Source organism: Neophocaena asiaeorientalis, unplaced genomic scaffold (assembly GCF_003031525.2).
Source record: "Neophocaena asiaeorientalis asiaeorientalis breed wild unplaced genomic scaffold, Neophocaena_asiaeorientalis_V1.1 scaffold134, whole genome shotgun sequence".
Lineage (NCBI taxonomy): Eukaryota > Metazoa > Chordata > Mammalia > Artiodactyla > Phocoenidae > Neophocaena > Neophocaena asiaeorientalis.
The window spans coordinates 2,503,571-2,522,102 of record NW_020185339.1 but is presented as its reverse complement, the minus strand read 5'-3'; positions in this window follow the sequence as shown (position 1 = coordinate 2,522,102).

The following is an 18,532-nucleotide window of genomic DNA, read 5'->3' as shown; positions in this document are numbered from 1 at the left end:
TTTTTTTTTTTCTTTTAGCGTTACGCGGGCCTCTCACTGCTGTGGCCTCTCCCGCTGCGGAGCACAGGCTCCGGACGCGCAGGCTCAGCGGCCATGGCCCACGGGCCCAGCCGCTCCGCGGCATATGGGATCCTCCCGGACCGGGGCACGAACCCGCGTCCCCTGCATCGGCAGGCGGACTCTCAACCACTGCGCCACCAGGGAAGCCCCTGGAACTTCTTTTTTTAATTGCAACTTATCCATTTGTTCACATGCCATTTGAGTGTTCACTATGTCAGGACCTGTGCTAGTAAATTTATATGTGCTATCACTCAAAGGGAACAGCTCAGAAGCGTTAAGTAATATGCAGTCACAACGCTAATAAATGCACAAGCAGTGATTTAACACAGGTATGTATGTACGGACCTGATATTTAACAAACATCATGGTAGCACGGTGCCGGGCACTGTTCTAGTTAGTTTATGAATATTAATGTATCAAATCCTCATAATAATTCCAGAGGTAGGGACGTTTTGTCCATACCACTTACAGGTGAGTTCACACACCCAGAGGGAGGCTAAGTGAATGACGGAGCTGGAGCTCAAACCCAGCCCAGACCCCAGAGGCCATGCTCTAAACCTCCCCACTAGATGGCCTCGTCTGTCCTACAGGCTTTGTTGCCCACTGCACTGGTCTGCTTAGGAAGGCAGACTCATAAGGACAGAAATGGAATGAGTTGAGTGCTGAAGTCAACAGCAGTGGCTCTGTAGCATTTGGAACTCTGTCATATGAAGTGACTGAAAACCCAACCCAATGCCTTCAGAACAAAAGGAGGAGAGGGAATTTATTGTGTCATGCTTCAGACTGAATTTTATCCCCCCAAAGTTCATAATGCGGAGGCCCTAACACCCAATGTGACTGTATTTGGAGATAGGGCTTATAATTATAAAAAGAGGTAATTAAGGTTAAATGAGATCATAAAGGTAGGGGTCTGGTATGATAGGATTAGTGTCCTTAAAATAAGAGACACCAGAGACCTTTCTCTTTCTCTCCCTCCCTCTTCTCCCCCTTCCCCTACCCCTTTCTCCTCCTTCTTCTTCTTCTTTCCCTCTCTCTCTCTCTCTCTCTCTCTCTCACTCTCACACACACACACATGCAGACACCAGCATAGAGGCTGCCTGTAAACCAAGAGCAGAGGCCTTCAGGTGAAACCTACTTTGCCTTCAAATGAAACCTACTTTGCTGGCACCTTGATCTTAGATTTCCCAGCCTCCATAACCATAAGAAATAAACTTCTATTGTTTAAGTCACCTAGTGTATGGTATTTTGTTATGGCAGCCTGAGCAGACTAAGACACATTATGGCTCTGAAAAGTCCTAGGGCTAATCTAGTTCAGATACAGATGGATTCAGGGGCTCAAATACTAATATAATACTCTAGCTTTTTCTCTCTTGCTCTCTCACTCTCTCTTGCTGTCCCTCTGTCCCTTTCACCCACTCTTGTTCTTCTTTCCTCTGAATTGATTTCATTCTTAGCTCAGCATCCTCTACATGCCCCCACCCCTCAAGCTGACTGAGCAATTCTAGGTCAGTAGCTGATCCTAATGATTCTGACGCATGATCCTAATGAAATCCCAGGGGGAAGAATGCATCTCTTCACCCACAGTTCTAAACAGAAGGGTTGCAATCAAGCCTTACAGGGTTTGCTTGGGTCAGATACCTATCCCTGCACCAATCACTATGGATTGGCTAAGGCTGAGTCACATATCTCCCCGCTGGAGCAGGCAGCCTGGGGTCAGCCCCTTTTGAACTATTGGCTGTGCGTGGAGGAGCGTGTCTCCCCAGGAGGAAATCAGGATGGCTGCACCAGGAGAGAGAAGGGACGCCAGGCCAGCAATGCCAGTAAGTCCACCACAGTGTTTGTTATTAACCTTCTACTAGCTCACTAATTGTCAACAGAGTCTGTGCAGTGAAATGACTTGGGGTTTGTAAAAACTAGATGCCAGAGGCTTACCCTCAGCAATTCAGATTAGATGCTTTGTTCAGAAGCCTTTTGAGGATGTATGGACCAGAGGCTCTGGTCTGAGATACTCTTCTTTTTTACTTGGTAACTTAATGCTGAGATTCAGTCTTTTCAGATACAACTTATTGGAAACTAACAAGAATGTTATGATTAAACATGTATTTGGTCTTTGTCCCTGTTTCTGGCACAAAGCTTCTAAAATTCTTGAATTTCCTAAGTGATAAGGGTGATAAAAGTGTCTTAATATACCTAACAAACCCCTTTCAACCACACCTGAGTTTATGTCAATTAGGTAACTTTTGTAAGCACTTAAGGATGGTGCTGGTTGCCAGGGGAACCAGCCCAGTGATTAAAGGGTTGGAGATTTCAATCCCACCCCACCTCTGGGGAGGAGAGAGGGACTGGAGGTTGAATCAATCACCAGTGGTCAGTGATTTAATCAATCACACATATGTAATAAAGCCTTCTTAAAAACTGTAAAGGACAGCGTTTGGAGAGCTTCCAGGTTGGTGAACACGTGGAGGTTGGGAGAGAGTGGCACACTCGCCATTTCTCCATACTTTGCCCTACACTCTTTTCTACCTGGCTGATCCTGATTTATACCTTTTAATTATAAACCAGTAATCTAGCAAGTATTTCTGAGATCTGTGAGATGTTCACTGGAACCTCCAATCCATAGCTGGTTGGTCAGAAGCACAGGTAACAACCTGGGCTTGCGACTGGCATCTGATGTGGGAGAAGGGTTGTGGGACTGAGCCCTTAATCTGTAGGAGCTCAAGCTGTTCTCTAGGGAGGGTCAGAATTGAGTTGAAGTGTAGGCCATGCAGATGGTGTCAGAGAATTGCTTGTTGGTGGTGTGGAAAGCCCCCACGCACACATTAGAATTGGTGACCAGAATTTTTAGAGATACTCCCAATTCAAACACTTTTTAATGTTTGTGTAAAATTCGCCTATTAAAATGCAGCTGTGTACCAAAAATGACATTCCCTTTCCTAAAAACTAGCAAGTAAATGAAATAAAATTGTCCTTTGAGAAACAAATTATAAGATATACAATCAGTGGATTAGAGTATAAATCTGCAAAGCAAACTAAAGGAGCCAGAACGGAGCTTAAGTCCAGCAGGACAACAAGCATGCAATGCATTCTTATTATTTTACTTTTGTGACTTACCATTTATGCATGGGGCTGAAAATATTTACTTCCAACAGGAAAAGAATTACAGTGTGTTTTTCATCCACATGCAACTTTCTCCTCACTGCTAAATTTGCTAACTTTAACGGCCATTGATACCATATCCCTTTATTTCTGGGTTTTGTTTCGTTGCCTGTGTGAGAAATAAGCATGGAAACAAAATCAAAATGAAACAAAGAGCAGAGTACAAAAGAAGAGAAGAAAGAATACAGAGTGTGGGAAGGCTGGGAAACCCCATTCTGCTGAATTTCCTAGCTGAAGAAGCAGCCTGGACATTCATAGGAAAAAAAACTGGATCTCATCTGGGATACCAGTTGTTCAGTTTGTGGGAGTGTCCAAATATGTATGAATATGTGTATTAACAGAGGAGTGAACTCTTACTCTGAAACTGCTGGGGAAAGAAATGGAAAGGAGCGTTTAAGTAGAAGTAGGAGAAGAGTTGCGATACCCTCTTAGCCGTAAGCAACAGAAAATAATTCTGGCCTTACATTTAAACAGAAATGGAGGTTTTTTTTAATGAATAAAGTTTAGCTCATAGAAGCACCATAAAGCCAAATAACCAGGCTTAGAATGTGGGCAGAAACAAGGTCAGACCAAGGCCGAAATCATGGTACAGGCCAGTGCGACGAGATCGCCGCTGCTGCCTTCATGGGAATCTGGACCGTGCAGCTGGCTCGTCCAGCCCTGCACACTGGGTGTCATTGTCACATGCATTCCATGGCCTGTTTTACACAGTCAGTGTAAACTGTGACTTCACGAACAGCAACTCCCTCATGTAAAGAAAGTTAATTGTAACCAAATTGTATTTAACGTCTTAAAAATGTGCAATCTATCAACGTCTAATAGAATGAACATACTTATATTTTATCAGCCAATAATTCCACCTGGGAGTATATGCCCTGGTGAAATGCACTGAGTGTGTGCGAGTATCTACACACCCAAGGATGTTCATTGGAAAATAATCGTCCTCTTCAATTGTTTTTAAAATCAGTTCCTTAAATGCAGATTAGAAGAATGCTTATCAAATGGCCAAAGCTGGGATAGAGAAAAAATAATTTCTAAAAATCAGTCTGAATCAGAAGAGGGATTCCAAATATTTCCAGAAGCCTGGAACACTAGGGTAAAACTGACAAAATGGAGTATAACAAAGTACATTTCTTTTGCTTCACTTTTTAATAACCAGCTGTATGAGTACAGAATAGAGAGGACCTGACTTTGGGGGCTATTTCCTAAGAAAATAACTTGAGACGTCTGAGTTGACCACAAACCTAATATGCACATTATATGATGGCTAAAGTAGCTCTGCTCTCAGGTTAGATCCAGCCTTGTGTTCAGTTCAGGAGGAGGGAAATTGACAAACCGGAAAAACTGCAGAGGAAGGAGATCAAGATGAGAAGTGTGACACCTTATATGAAAAAGAATAGAAGGAAACAGTAATATTTAGGCTGAAAATAAAGAATAAGGGAAGATGTAACTGTTTTCTAACATTATGTGGAAGAGAGAAAAAAACCTGAAAACCACAGAATTTCATGATCTGTGTTCCTCCAGGGGATAAAACATAAACAAATGGATAGAAATTACATGAACATGGATTTTGTTCTGATATAAGAATAGACTTTGTAGCATCTGTAGGTTTCTAATAGTTTAATGAGGTAGTGAGCTCCTTACTACTGGAAGTAATGACGGCTCTCTTTATTGGGTCAGAGATTTTAAATATTTAAACTTTACTTGTTAATATTCTTTTGCATTCAAATTTTTTACTTTTCAGGTAAGAAAATAGGCTTTCAGAGTAAAGAAAAAAAAACACTAATAGCTTGGTGAATATTCTATATTCAAGATTCTTTATCTAACTGATCTTAATCAGAAGCCATCAGATTTAATTACAAAATAACCTGGTTTCTGTCTCTCTCTCCTTTTAGTCCTCAGTGGGGCTGTTCCTTTCCCTATTTGGATGGCATCCTGGGCCAGCCTGTGACTTTACAAGTTCTATTTAGTTAATAGTCCTACACTCACTTCAAGTCACAAACACAACCTAATTTATGATTTAAAACACGTTATTAAGTGTCCATTGACAGATGAATGGATAAAGAAGATGTGGCACATACATACAATGGAATATTACTCAGCCGTAAAAAGAAACGAAATTGAGTTATTTGTAGTGAGGTGGGTGGACCTAGAGACTGTCATACAGAGTGAAGTAAGTCAGAAAGAGAAAAACAAATACCATATGCTAACACATATATATGGAATCTAAAAAAAAATGGTTCTGAAGAACGTAGGGGCAGGACAGGAATAAAGACGCAGATGCAGAGAATGGACTTGAGGACACGGGGAGGGGGAAGGGTAAGCTGGGACGAAGTGAGAGAGTGGCATGGACATATATACACTACCAAACGTAAAATAGAGAGCTAGTGGGAAGCAGCCGCATAGCACAGGGAGATCAGCTAGGTGCTTTGTGACCACCTAGAGGGGTGGGATAGGGAGGGTGGGAGGGAGGGAGACGCAAGAGGGAGGAGATATGGGGACATATGTATATGTACAGCTGATTCACTTTGTTATACAGCAGCAGCTAACACAACAATGTAAAGTAATTATACTCCAACCCCTGGGGACTCCCTCCCAGATCCCTCCGCTGAAACTCTTACCATGGGCTGGGCCTCAGCTTTGACTGAGCCTCTCCATCCTGCTTTAGACATGTGCCTGCCGTCTCCTTTCCCCGCGGACCGTGTACTCGAGTGGAATCCCTTTAAAAACAACCGTAGGCTGACCTCACAGCCATAGTTTCTACAACTAGTCCCCAGGATCCATACACCTTAACTTGATACTGGGCAGGTGCAGTTACTGCCCAGAGGCAACTCTGCTCTGTTGTCATCAGCTGCTCTCACTCTCTCAGGCACGCTGTGGGCTACAGTCCCTGCGGCCCAGGAACACCTACCGTACTCTCTGAGTGGTTCCAGGGAAGCCCCTCTCACCAGGCTTGCCTTGGGGAGGCTGCATAACCACACCCCTCCCCGCGGGGGGAGGTAAGAATGCAGCTCTCACCCAGGAAAATCTCCTGATAGACCCTCTCCAAATCCCAGCCCTTTTGTTGTTTTCATATCGCTGCTCTCAGTGAAGGACCCAGGTAAAGGGCTCATAACGTCAGTGGACTCGAGTACTTTCTTTCCAATGGACTCGAGAATTTTGCATTTTGAAGATCTATTATATCTGGTAGCTACCATACCTTGGTGCCCTGGTCAAATTTTTAAATTAAACATCCCTATTATATTCATTTATTCCCCTCGACAAACCCATTTGATAAGCCTCAATATCCACATTTTACGGAGAGGAAAAACTGAGGCACAGAGAGATTAAATAATTTGTCCAGACCATGATCATACAGCTTGTAAATCGTGAGACTGGATACTATAAATGCAGAATCTGTTATCCACATGTGCCCCATACTGTGTTGGGTTAGCTGGTTGTGTTGTGTAGAAGAATCAAGCTACATGTATCATTTTCCTTGTGGGAGCAAAGGGAGGAGGACTGTTGCTGCTGCACTGCTGGAACCAAACATCAATTTCTAATTAACGTAGTTCAGTCAGTGGCTGCTCAAAATCTCTCCTTGGAGGAGCAATACATCCTGACGCATGCAGCCAGAGAGCAGCTGCATATGTATGTTATTCAGCCAATTTAGCTGTTGGATTTATATGACAGAGGATCACAATAAACAGTTACTGAGCACTTACTAAGTGGCACTCACCCGGATTCTTTCATCCTTTCCTCATAACACAAAGGTAGTATGTTTCCCATTTTACGGATGAAGAAAGAGAGACCGGAGGAAAGGCACTGGGAGAAAACACCAAAGACAGAAGCCAGACTTTTCGTTCCTGTTCCATCTCTCGCTAGTGCTCAGAGTTTGCTGATCCAATTCCATGACTTCTTAGGGCCATATTTCTCCTCATCTATCAAATGGGAAGAATAACGTACATCCTATTTGCTTTGTAGGATCCTTGTGGTGTCAAATGGGACAATGGGTGGGGAAGAACTTTCAAAACCAGAGTACTGTCTACATTCAGGGAATCATTATGACTACGTGATTCCCAGCCCGTGAAGGCAGCTGCTGCAGGTAAAACTGCAAACTCTGCCTTTGTCAAGGGTCGCATGACAAGGACCGCAGTGCTGTTGTCCAACATGCATGGCAGAAGAGAGGTTGTGTCCTGAAAGTCATTTAAACAGAAGGAAAGGTAACATAATTAAAACAAAGCGAACCCCTCAGAAATAGTGTTGTAGGGCCGAGACAGGGCCCGGCAGAGAAACCTTTGGGATACTTGCATTGCTCTTGAGAACTATTACAGAGCTTGAAAATGAGAGCCAGGTGGAGGAAAAGGGAGTAAGGCCGCAAAAGATGAGCAGAGAGAGAAAAGAAACTCAAGCTCACAAGTTTGGGGACAGTGAGAATAACAATACCGAAAAGTGTTTTTAAATCCACTCAGAAATGACCAGAGATTCTAAGATATGACTGGATGTTTGCAGAACACAACAGCTGCTGCATTCCACAGTCTAGAAGGGAAATAATGGAAACTTTCTTTTCTCTTTTCCAACGAGACATAACAGAGGCAGAGCTGATGTAATTAATGAAAAAAAGATGGCTATTTGAAACAGTGAAGGCGCTGAACAACAGGATGGAATGGAAATGAGGCCCACATTTAGGGACAATTCATTATTTATCTGCTGTTCTTTTTTATGTTCACCACGTTCTGCTAATATTCCTCTCTCCAGGGAGACTACCAAACCAGGTTGGTTAGCGATACAAGCATGAGCAGTTAGACGCTATGATATAAACTGCAGGTAGATGGAGTTATTCCTTGAATATCAATTAGCAGAGTCCATCCAACTTGAAGACTCTTACAATTGTATACTTCAACTTAATGGATCTGTTTTCAAATTCCCTTTAATGGCCCTTCTGTGTCCATAATATCTACTTTTCCAGACATCCTTAGTAGAAACCATTATGGACAATGTATGTAAAATCCCCTAAGGAGAGCATATGGAGGAGAGACTGTGGATTGCCAAATTTAGCAGCTCTGGAGAGAGTGTTTTTGAATTAAACTTGTGTCTATGGGGATTACAGTTCATTTATGACTGGCAAAACATATCATCCGCATTCTGAAAGATAAATCCCACTGATATACATGTGGATTTCACAAGTGTTTCTCAAAAACCAGAAGACAAAAAAAAAATCTTTCCACAAAATGTAGAAGTTCTGTAATAGTTTGGAATTATGATAAGTCACATGTTATTTTAGCCGTATTCTTACTGTCAAATAGGGGATTCTGTAAGTGCTATACGAACTCTGACCTGAGGAAACTTGGTTCAGAAGTTGCATGCCTGAGATGTTAGGGTAAAATGACCGTTTTGAAAAACTTAAAGGACTGACAAGGCAGTGACAACAGTCTTTGGTGTTTTAAAGATATGTAAAAAAATTTCAAAAGTTTGGGGAGGCCGGAACCAGAGTATTGTCAACTTTTTCTTTTGCCAAATAAGATCAGTTTTAATTTTATTTTTACTTATTTTATTCCATTATTATCTTTTTCATAAAAAAGATAATTGATAGAACAAACAAAAAGTTTAAAGTGCAGTTCTTTAAATTTAACGTACTTAGCTTCATGAAAAATCATCTTGGTTTATCTTAGTGTTCTGATTTCATGGTGGACCAGGGGAAATACAGTAGCGAACCAGAGATGGTCTGAGGAGCCACAGCTGAAAACCACTAGCCTGATTCACTTCATTAGCACAAGCTAGTTCTCTATCCTAAGCAACCATTAAAATCTAATTCAAAAACTTCCAACATCCAGCAAACTCCTGTAATTTAGGGCAAAGTGATTAAATCTTCTAGTGAATGTTACATTTATTGGGGAATGGTGTTTTATTCTGTACCCATTCAATAAATTTCTTGAAAAACAATTTCTTAATTTCCATTTTCAAGGACCTGATATAGCTAGGATTTTACCCATCTTCTAATAGTTAAAACTATTATCTTATCTTGAAATGCTAGTAAACTTCTAACTTACATGCACAAAATACTCTTAATTCTAGCTTTCCTTTTTTCATCCTTAATAAAAAAGCTTTTTTATACTCTTCTTTATAGGTTAAATCAAACCATGAACTCCATGAAACTACTAAGATTGCTTGTTTTTTGGCATTGTCTTGTGTTAGATGTCTAATATTAAATGTTCCTATGAGTGAAGAATTAAGAAGCCTTATTATTCAGAGTTTTTTTTTTTTTTTTTTTTGGCTGCGTTAGGTCTTTGTTGTTGCACGCAGGCTTTCTCTAGTTGCGGCAAGCGAGGGCTACTCTTCCTCATGGTGCATGGGCTTCTCGTGGTGGTTTCTCTTGTTGCAGAGCACGGGCTCTAGGCGCGCGGGCTTCAGTAGTTGCAGCATATGGGCTCAGTAGTTGTGGCTCGCAAGCTTAGTTGTTCTGCAGCATGTGGGATCTTCCTGGACCAGGGCTTGAACCCATGTCCTCTGCATTGGCAGGCGGATTCTTAACCACTGCGCACCAGGGAAGTCCCTATTCAGAGATTTTTGATGTTGCAACATTTCTAAATGGAATTTGGACTATTCTAAAAATAAGTTTATTAATTCTGGTGGAGCACAATTCTTACCGTGTACTTAATTTTGAAAACCTTGATTTGGGATACTTATATTCAAGCACACTGAGTTCTTTTTCCCACCTGTTTGAAAATTAATGTTAGTACCCCGATACTTTTAGGAGAAGAAAACTAGCTAAATCTTTCCTCTGGCAAGATCTGTGAGCAATCTTCTTGAGTATTAAATTATTAAAGGCCAGGGAAGGAGAGTGTAGTTTTTTCCTCCTTACCCTGTTACTCTAAAAGCCAACATATGCTTAAATTCTATCTACACAAACTAAGCCTAAAATCCCAAGCCAGGTAATCCACACATGAAAAATATTTTTTTCCCATGGGAAATTAACCTGAATCCTGGAAAGCAGGACTAGGGATGAAGAGAGTTTCACGTTTTTACTGGTATCAGTTCATGAATGTTTGAATTTTTTTTCAACAAGCTTGTCTTCCTTTTGTAATAAGTAAAATTATCAAGAATTGTTTTTGAAATCTGAAATATGTGTTTTCCTGACTCTATAGCAACTATGCTTTCATTCTCAGAAATAAGTAAAACACAGGTGGGAGGTGAGGGTCAAAACCTAACGCATTTCTTGAACTGAAGAAATTATTGAATATAGAATTTGAAACTGCGTTAAAGCTAGCAGAGATCTGTTATTTTTCTTAAATATTTACTCTTCGATTCATGCTAGTAATTTTCCCTAGACCTCACAAAAGCAGCTGCTCTTTGCTGAAATTGTCAAAATGACTTTGGCTACATTATTTGAGAACCAGTAGAGGTCGCCATGTACCATGTTCTAGCATTTTAGGGGGAGGAAAAGAACTCCTGAAAGTCTGATTGGTTGGTAAAAACTGCACAAAGGGGTCAGAAGTTTTCAATATGAAGCTTTCCTCTTAGAAGCTTTGCATAATTGAATCAATATTCAAGTCAGAGAAAAGAAAGTATAAATACAAATAATGGATAAAAGATGCTGGTGTTATAGAACTTCAAAACACATAATTTCTTAGAAATTACATTAAAAATTCTTCTAGTTGACTTAGTTAATACAGATCCTTCTTTATGTCAAAATATTGGGACAAAAACCTCAAAAAGTTATCAGTCCCAACGTGGTAAAATCCGTATATTTGTAAGTGGCTTTGTGGTCTCTTTCTACCACTATGTTTGGAACGCTTAAACATCTCAAATGCTTGTTTTTGCCCCCAAATAACCTGTGACTTTCATTCTGTATGTTAGATTTTTTTTTTAATGTGTTAGTTTTCTCAACTAACAATATAAGTTACCCTGTCACAGAGTTAGTATAACTAGTGGCTATCACAGTTTACGAAGAATATTGAAGCTTGATACGTAATTACTGCTGCTGGGCTTCCCAAAGATAGTTTAAAGTTTAATTTATTTTCTTTAAGGCATGATTGATTTGTGAAGCAAAGACATAGTTTGGAGGTAGAATGTATAGATATCTTGAAATAATAAAAAATCAGCCCTTGGGAATTCCCTGGTAGTCCCGTGGTTGGGACTCGCGCTTTCACTGCCGGGGCCCAGGTTTGATCCCTGGTAGGGGAACTAAGATCCTGCAAGCCACGCAGCATGACCAAAAAAAAAAAACCAAACCAGCCTTTTAGAAGAGAGAATAAGGGAATAAGTTTAAGCCTGGTAATTCTAGAATAGACAAATGGGTAGATATATAGGGATATGCAACTCAAACTAGGGAAATTTTTTCCTATAAACAGAATTTTCTCACAGAGAAATGATTGCTTCAGAAGTTAGTAAGCTTACCATTGCTGGAAACTTTCAAACAGATTAAATACTCACTTGGTGAGAAATGCGTTAGTGATTTAATTTCTCAGGTTTGGGTGAAAAGCTGTATTAAACTCCTAAGAAAAAACAATTTTAATTCTTTAAAAATTTTTTTAAATTGGTGACAGTGTTATATTAAAATTGAGTGATATTAGAATAATGCTAGCCGATGTGACAAATAAGTCTGAAAATGTTAGTGGCTTAACGCAACCATTTCTTTCGAACTCAGGTACTGGTCCAATGCCATTTATTGATGGTTGGTGGTTGACTTTCCTCTATAGGGAGATTCAGGGACTCAGCTTCTGTCCATCTTGTGGCTCATCATCTCCTAGGGCCTTGAAGTACTTTGCCTCCAACCAGGGGAAGGGGAAAGAAAGAACAGGGAATGTACACCTACTTCCTATCTTATTGGGGAAATGACACAATTACTCCTGCTCATATTCCACTGGCAAGAGTGAGTCATACAATTCCATATAGATTTAGGGAGAAAGGGACTTTTCCACCATCCATCCCTTTCACCACTAAACATTTGTGAATGCCTTTCTTCTTAGACATGAAACAAAATCATTACCCCTTCAAGGAAGTCAACTCGGAGTTACACTCAGTAATTTCATCCAACTCAAAGTTCAGAAAATTTCAATGACGTATAATCCTCTCCATCAGGTATGAATGTAACTCTTCATCATCCAGTATCTATGTTTGTTTCCTAAAGTAGATTGCATCATTGGCCCAAATCATGACCACTCCTTGCATCTGCATCGTTTGCCGTGTAACTTTACAGTGTCCACTCACTGTAGGTGAAAGGTTGCACCCACACTTTGAGCTCAGTCACATGACTTGCTTTGACCAGTGGGATGGTAGCACACAAGTTGTAAACAGAAGCTTGCCCTCTACTACTAACATGAGAACATGCTCAAGGCTAATCTACACAAGGATGAGCACACATGAAGCAGAGCCAATTGCCCCAGCCAAGGTGTCCTAGGTTAGTTGACAGCTAGCCAAGCTTCAGATATATGAGTGAGCTAAGCCAAGACAGAGCCACCTGGCTAAACCTCAGCTGATCCTAGACAGGTGAGCAATAAAGATTTAATGCTGTAGGACACTTAGGGTTTTGTAATGGTTTATTGTGCAGCCTTATTGTGGTAATAGATAACTGATACCTTTCCCACAGTAGACTTTCAGCACTTAGTGAACAGAAACTTTATTGTTTTGTTTTCCTGTTTGTAGTAGGGATAATATCTATTAAAGTGCTTTTCCAAATTAGAATTCAAATTTTTGTTGAGCTCAGTTTCATATATCACAAGATTTAGCTAGAGAATATGCTTGAAATAATGTCAAACATAAGCATAAATCACTTTTTATATAGTTCTAGCACTTTTAACTTTTCAAGTCACTTTCAGATCTCCTTTCATTTGATTTTCATAGCAATCCTGATGTAAGGTAAAACAGATATTAATTCTATACTACTATCAAATCTCTGTGACTGAGTGACTTAGTCCGATGACTATGGGTTAACAACAGAACACACTGGAATCCATATCTCCTGGCTCCTAAAATCTGCTCCCACAGCTGAATAGGCCTCATTAGAGAATTAAGGACACAACATTTCCATTGCTATTCTATGATAAATATAGTTGTGACATTTTTGCTTCATCAGTGGATCGTTTCAAGGGTAAGCTTTCTTCCTTCAGAATGATCCCAGCTTATGCCTGTTCTCTCTAACGGAATGCTAATGCCAGTATTTTCTATACCAATTAGAGGAGCTGAAGAACTAAACGATTGGTAAACAAGAATTGGATGTAAATAAATTTTGGCCTATAACAGAGTTTTTCAACCTCAGCACTATAGACATTGTGGGTTAGACAATTCCTTGATGGGAGAGGAGGGGTACCCTGTTCCTTGTGGAATATGTAGCAGAATCCCTGCCCTGTACCTAGTGTATGCCAGTAGCGTTCCCCAAGTTATGACAACTAAAAATGTCCAGATATTGCCAAATATCACCCCCACCATTGAGAAACATGGGTCCACAGATTAAATGCAACCAGGGTTTTACAAGAGTGTCAGATTCCTTGGACATGAGAGCTGACATCTAAGGGATGAGTTCGTGCAACCTTTTCATTTTATAAGAGAAGAAACTACACCCAAGGGTTATGATGCAAGGCCATAAGCCTGATTAATGCCATGTCTTTTGACACAATTCGATAATTTCATATGCTGTATATCTGCTCCCCTTTACTCTGCAAGTGCAGTCTCAGAATTTCGAATAGCCCATTCAACTTCTCATTCCTGTTCTGGGTCCAGGTGATGATTTATTAGCCTTCCTTTGGGTTTCCATAGGAGCTTGATCCTACCCAGATAAGGTCACAGGTATATTCTTACCTGACTTCTCTTTTCTACCTCTTTAATTCACTCACACACTTGACCATATTTGCCATTCTTCCCCAGGCCAGACCCAAGTAATAGTCTTTTTTTTTTGTCTCTTCTTTTCAATCTGTATTTTTAGGCCCAGCTCTCTAGCTGTTCCCAAGATGCTAACTTCTTTGACTGTCCCTAGATATTATCTTCTTTTTATCCTTTTCCTCTTTCAGGCCTTCTTTGAAAACAACCTTTACCATTCCACAGTCGTAGACCCTGGTGTACCAACTGTCTCAAGGAAAGACCTCCTACAGCCAAGAGGACCTTTTCGACACAAGATCTGCATATCTCCTTTCATTCCCATCACCCTCCCAAATCCCCAATCAGATATTCATGAGGCATATTTTCACCTTAAAAGACAAATTGTCAATTTGTCCTTGGACTTCTCCATTGCTCTCTTTCTGAAATACTTGTATGTCCTATTCCAGCGCACAAACTCTCCCCTCACTCCCCACTTGCAGCAGCTCCTCTTTCTCGTCATTGCTGTGGGGCACAGGGTGTATTTTCTATCCCAGTCCCTTCTTTTAAACATGTAAATGAGCAAAACAAAATAGCTCTCTATCAAATGTGTATTAGCAAATTCAGTCCTTTGGGAATGCTGCTCTAAGAATTGGGTGGAAAACAATTATTTGATAAGGGTGCAAACTACAATAAAAAGTCCATAATTAAAAACTTGGTATCATAGTATTCAAAGAGAAAAATGTCATCTATTTGTATTCAGGAAATTGACTCCTTTCATTCTAGCTTATCCAGAATATAATCTGGTTTCCAATGATTATGTATTAACCAGTTATAAAAATTTGCTACCATGTGGAGTAAAGAGAAAAAACTAGCATGCCACGGAGTACTCAGGTAAAAGGCAGTTGGAAACTATAAACTCATCACTTCCTTTAAGAGGGGTTATTCATTTTCTTTTAAAATTATCTTGATTTATTTAAGAAAAAGATGAAGGTAGGGAAAGATTTGGGAAAGGAAGAGACTCGAAAATCTCTGTAGAGATTTTAGCTGGGGCAAATAAAAACAGAAAAGATTTATAAGTGAGGATGCAAGGTGCTGAGCAACTTCTGCTCCAGAAGGAACCTAAAAAAAGAAGCAGAGTCCAAGATCTATAAAAATAAGAAGGAAGGGGGCTTCTCTGGTGGCACAGTGGTTGAGAGTCTGCCTGCTGATGCAGGGGACACGGGTTCGTGCCCCGGTCCGGGAAGATCCCACATGCCGTGGAGCGGTTGGGCCCGTGAGCCATGGCCATGGCCGCTGAGCCTGCGCGTCTGGAGCCTGTGCTCTGCAACAGGAGAGGCCACAACAGTGAGAGGCCCGCGTACCGCAAAAAAAAAAAAAAAAAAAAAAAAAAAAAAGGAAAGATTGTGAACATGTAGTGACTCCAAAAAAAAAAAAAAAAAAAAAAAAAAAAAGACGGAAGTATATGGGTATATATAGTTCTGAATGTCCCATTAGCATGCAATAGATATTAATAAACATCACCTGGAAATTTTAAAGTTTTAATTCTCAGCTCTGATTTCAAGTTTCATACGGTTTTCTTGATTTCAGGAAAAATAATTTGCAAGCTTGAGGAGGTTCTTTTGGCTTGTTGTCTGGATTAGAAAGGAACAGTTTTTATACTTATCATATAAGCAAATAATTTTTAATGAAAACATCTTTTTAAAAATGTACTCACAGCTATATGTTTTTAAGATACCCACTAATGAGAATTTTATTTTAAGTCAACATTGTGCCTGGGTCTAGGAAACCACAGAGTGTAGAGGAAAGTTGACAGTGATCAAGTAAATTTAGGCAGTGGTTATGTGTTTGTACGTGAAAGCTGGCTTTGTAAAATTTAGTCGGTTTGCCTGTATTCCTCTTAATGCTTCATGAAAACATGATGGTCAAATAGTATAATTTACTTCTCATTTTTTATTTATTTGTGAGTATTGGCAAGGGAAAACATGGACTAACCAGAGCAGGCCTCTGAGTCTTCCCTCTAGTAGCTGCTAGACAGCAGGAGGCAAATCAGTTACCCATGGCCCCAATATTGCCCTGTAAATAACAAACAGGACACTTCAGAGAAACATACGACAATAAACATTGATTTCTTTTGTTATGAGTACAGGACTTGGCTGGTGTACTGCAGATCTCCGCTGGGCTCAGCCAAACTGAATTGGTCTTACTTCTGCTTCTTCAGCCAATTGGAAGGCCAGCTAGGAGCTGGTTCTTCTAGGATGGCCCCAGCAGGAGCCACTCTGCTCACCCCCAAGGTTTTCTCACTTCCCTTTAGCAGGCTAAAGGGACTTACTCTCATTGTGGTGGCAGGAATCCAAGAAAGCGAGCAGAAGTGTACAAGGCCCCTTGAGACCTAGGCTCAGAACTGGAATTACTTGGCTTATGACAACATGCTTATGACCAAAGCAAGACACAAGTCTATAGCCCGGAGCCAAGGCTGGGAGACAGACTCCAGGTCTTCATGGAAGGAACTGGAAAGTCATATCTCCAAAAGGGTGGCAGAGAGACGGGTAGAAATTGAGACCGTTTTTGCAATGAATCCGCTACACAGAACAGCAACCCTGGTAGAAATGGAAAACTGGAGAGGGAGGGTGTATCTTAAGGCTATATTTTCTTAGCAAGCACCCTGCTTTTATGTACATTAGATATTTATTAAGGGAGGTGTGATGCTATCTCCTTTGTGGCACACTCGCTCCTGACACTATTTTATATTTTAAAGCACCATGGAAAAATCAGACAAAGCAGTTCAAGTTTTGGTATATTTTAGTAATTCAGAACTTCATTTATCTAAGGCCTTTTCTCCACTACCACTAACATAATATCGTGAGTCTTTTCTTTAATTTGTTCTGCGTACATAAAAGTTAGGGCTTTTTTTTTTCTTTAATCTTTCCATGGAGAGTGTGATTATTGTCTCTCTTGTTTGTGTGTACATACTTCCCCTAGTACTAATTCTCCTTGGTGATAAAATCTCTTTTTCTGTTTTTTCCTTCCCTTAAGCATACATTTCTCCTCCTTACAACAGCAGCACTTTGATTTTTCTATGGGGAATTACCCCTCTTCCTTTTCGTGAAGACTGCTTATGACTGTCAAGATATAGGGACATAACTCAAACTAAACCAATGGCCCCTCTGCCCAGGGAATTTTAATACTTGGTTCCTTGGCGCCTTCTTTAATTCTAGGAATTACTTCATAGCTTTCCAAGAAATTTCCTTTTGCAGGTTATCCAGATGTGTTTTCTGTTCCTTACAATCAGAGAACACTGAAAAATGCATCTGTTAAGTTTTACTACATAGGCACTTTCCCTTACCTGCAATAATTTACAGTATATTGTTATCACTCCAAGTTCTTATCTATGGAGTATAACTTAGGTATTTTTACCTTTAAAAAAAGGGCAGAAAGGTATTGAATATTTGGATGGATAAGCAGCCGTAGGAGATCTTGGAATGGGGATCATGGTGGAACATATAGTGTCTGTTTATATTTATTGACAATAAAATGAAGCTAGAGATAGTAGAAAGGGTGTGATCTTTGAAGCCAGACAGATCAGGGTTCTAATTATAGGTTAGCTACATACTAGATTACAGTCTCGGGTAAGGTAAAACATTTAGTTTCTTAACTATCAAAATGTGACATAAAATTTTATCATAGTAATCCTAGTGAGAATTAGAAATAATATATAAAGTGTTTGCCACATTGTAGGTGCTCAACAATTTATAAATATTAGTATTAAGCATATACATAGTGAAGAATTAACTTTACCCAAAGAGCAGTCTGTCCTTGTCCCTGCTCCTGGGAAGGAAACTCTAAACCCATGGAATTTCCCGTGTAATAAGAACAATTTTGTTATTCATGGTGGGTCTCTCAGAACACACCTGATATTTTATGGTAATGAGGTGTCTCCATCACCCTGGATACTTTATGTTAGCAAGATGACTTGAGATGGAGTCTGGGCACACTCAAACACCAACCATCTGATGAAAGGATTGAGACTTTGAGCCATGGGTTATCAGCCTGAACTCTGGGGAGTGGAAAGGAGTAGACACTGAGTACAACCACATGGGCAGTACTTCAATCATACCTACGTAATAAGGTGTCAGTAAAAACTCTGGAAACTGAGGCTCAGATGAACTTCCTAGGTTGGCAGTACTTCATGTACAGATTACCACATCTCAATGCTGGGAAGGGTAAGATGTCCCTGAGGACCCAGAAGCTTCACATTTGGAGCCCACCCAATCCCAGATTCAGCTCTGTGCATCTCTTCCTTTGGCTGGTTTTGATTTGTATCCTTTGGCTATAATAAAACTATAATCACAGGTATACCTTATTCCTGAATTCTGTGAGTCATTCTAGTGAATTATGGAAACTGATGATAGTTTTGAGAAATCCCCAAACTTGCAGTTGGTGTCAAGTCTTGAACTGAATTGTCAGTCTGGAAGATTGTGCCCTTAACCTTGAATGTGGCTAATTCTGAATAGCATATTTTATTCAACCAAGTGAAATGAATGTT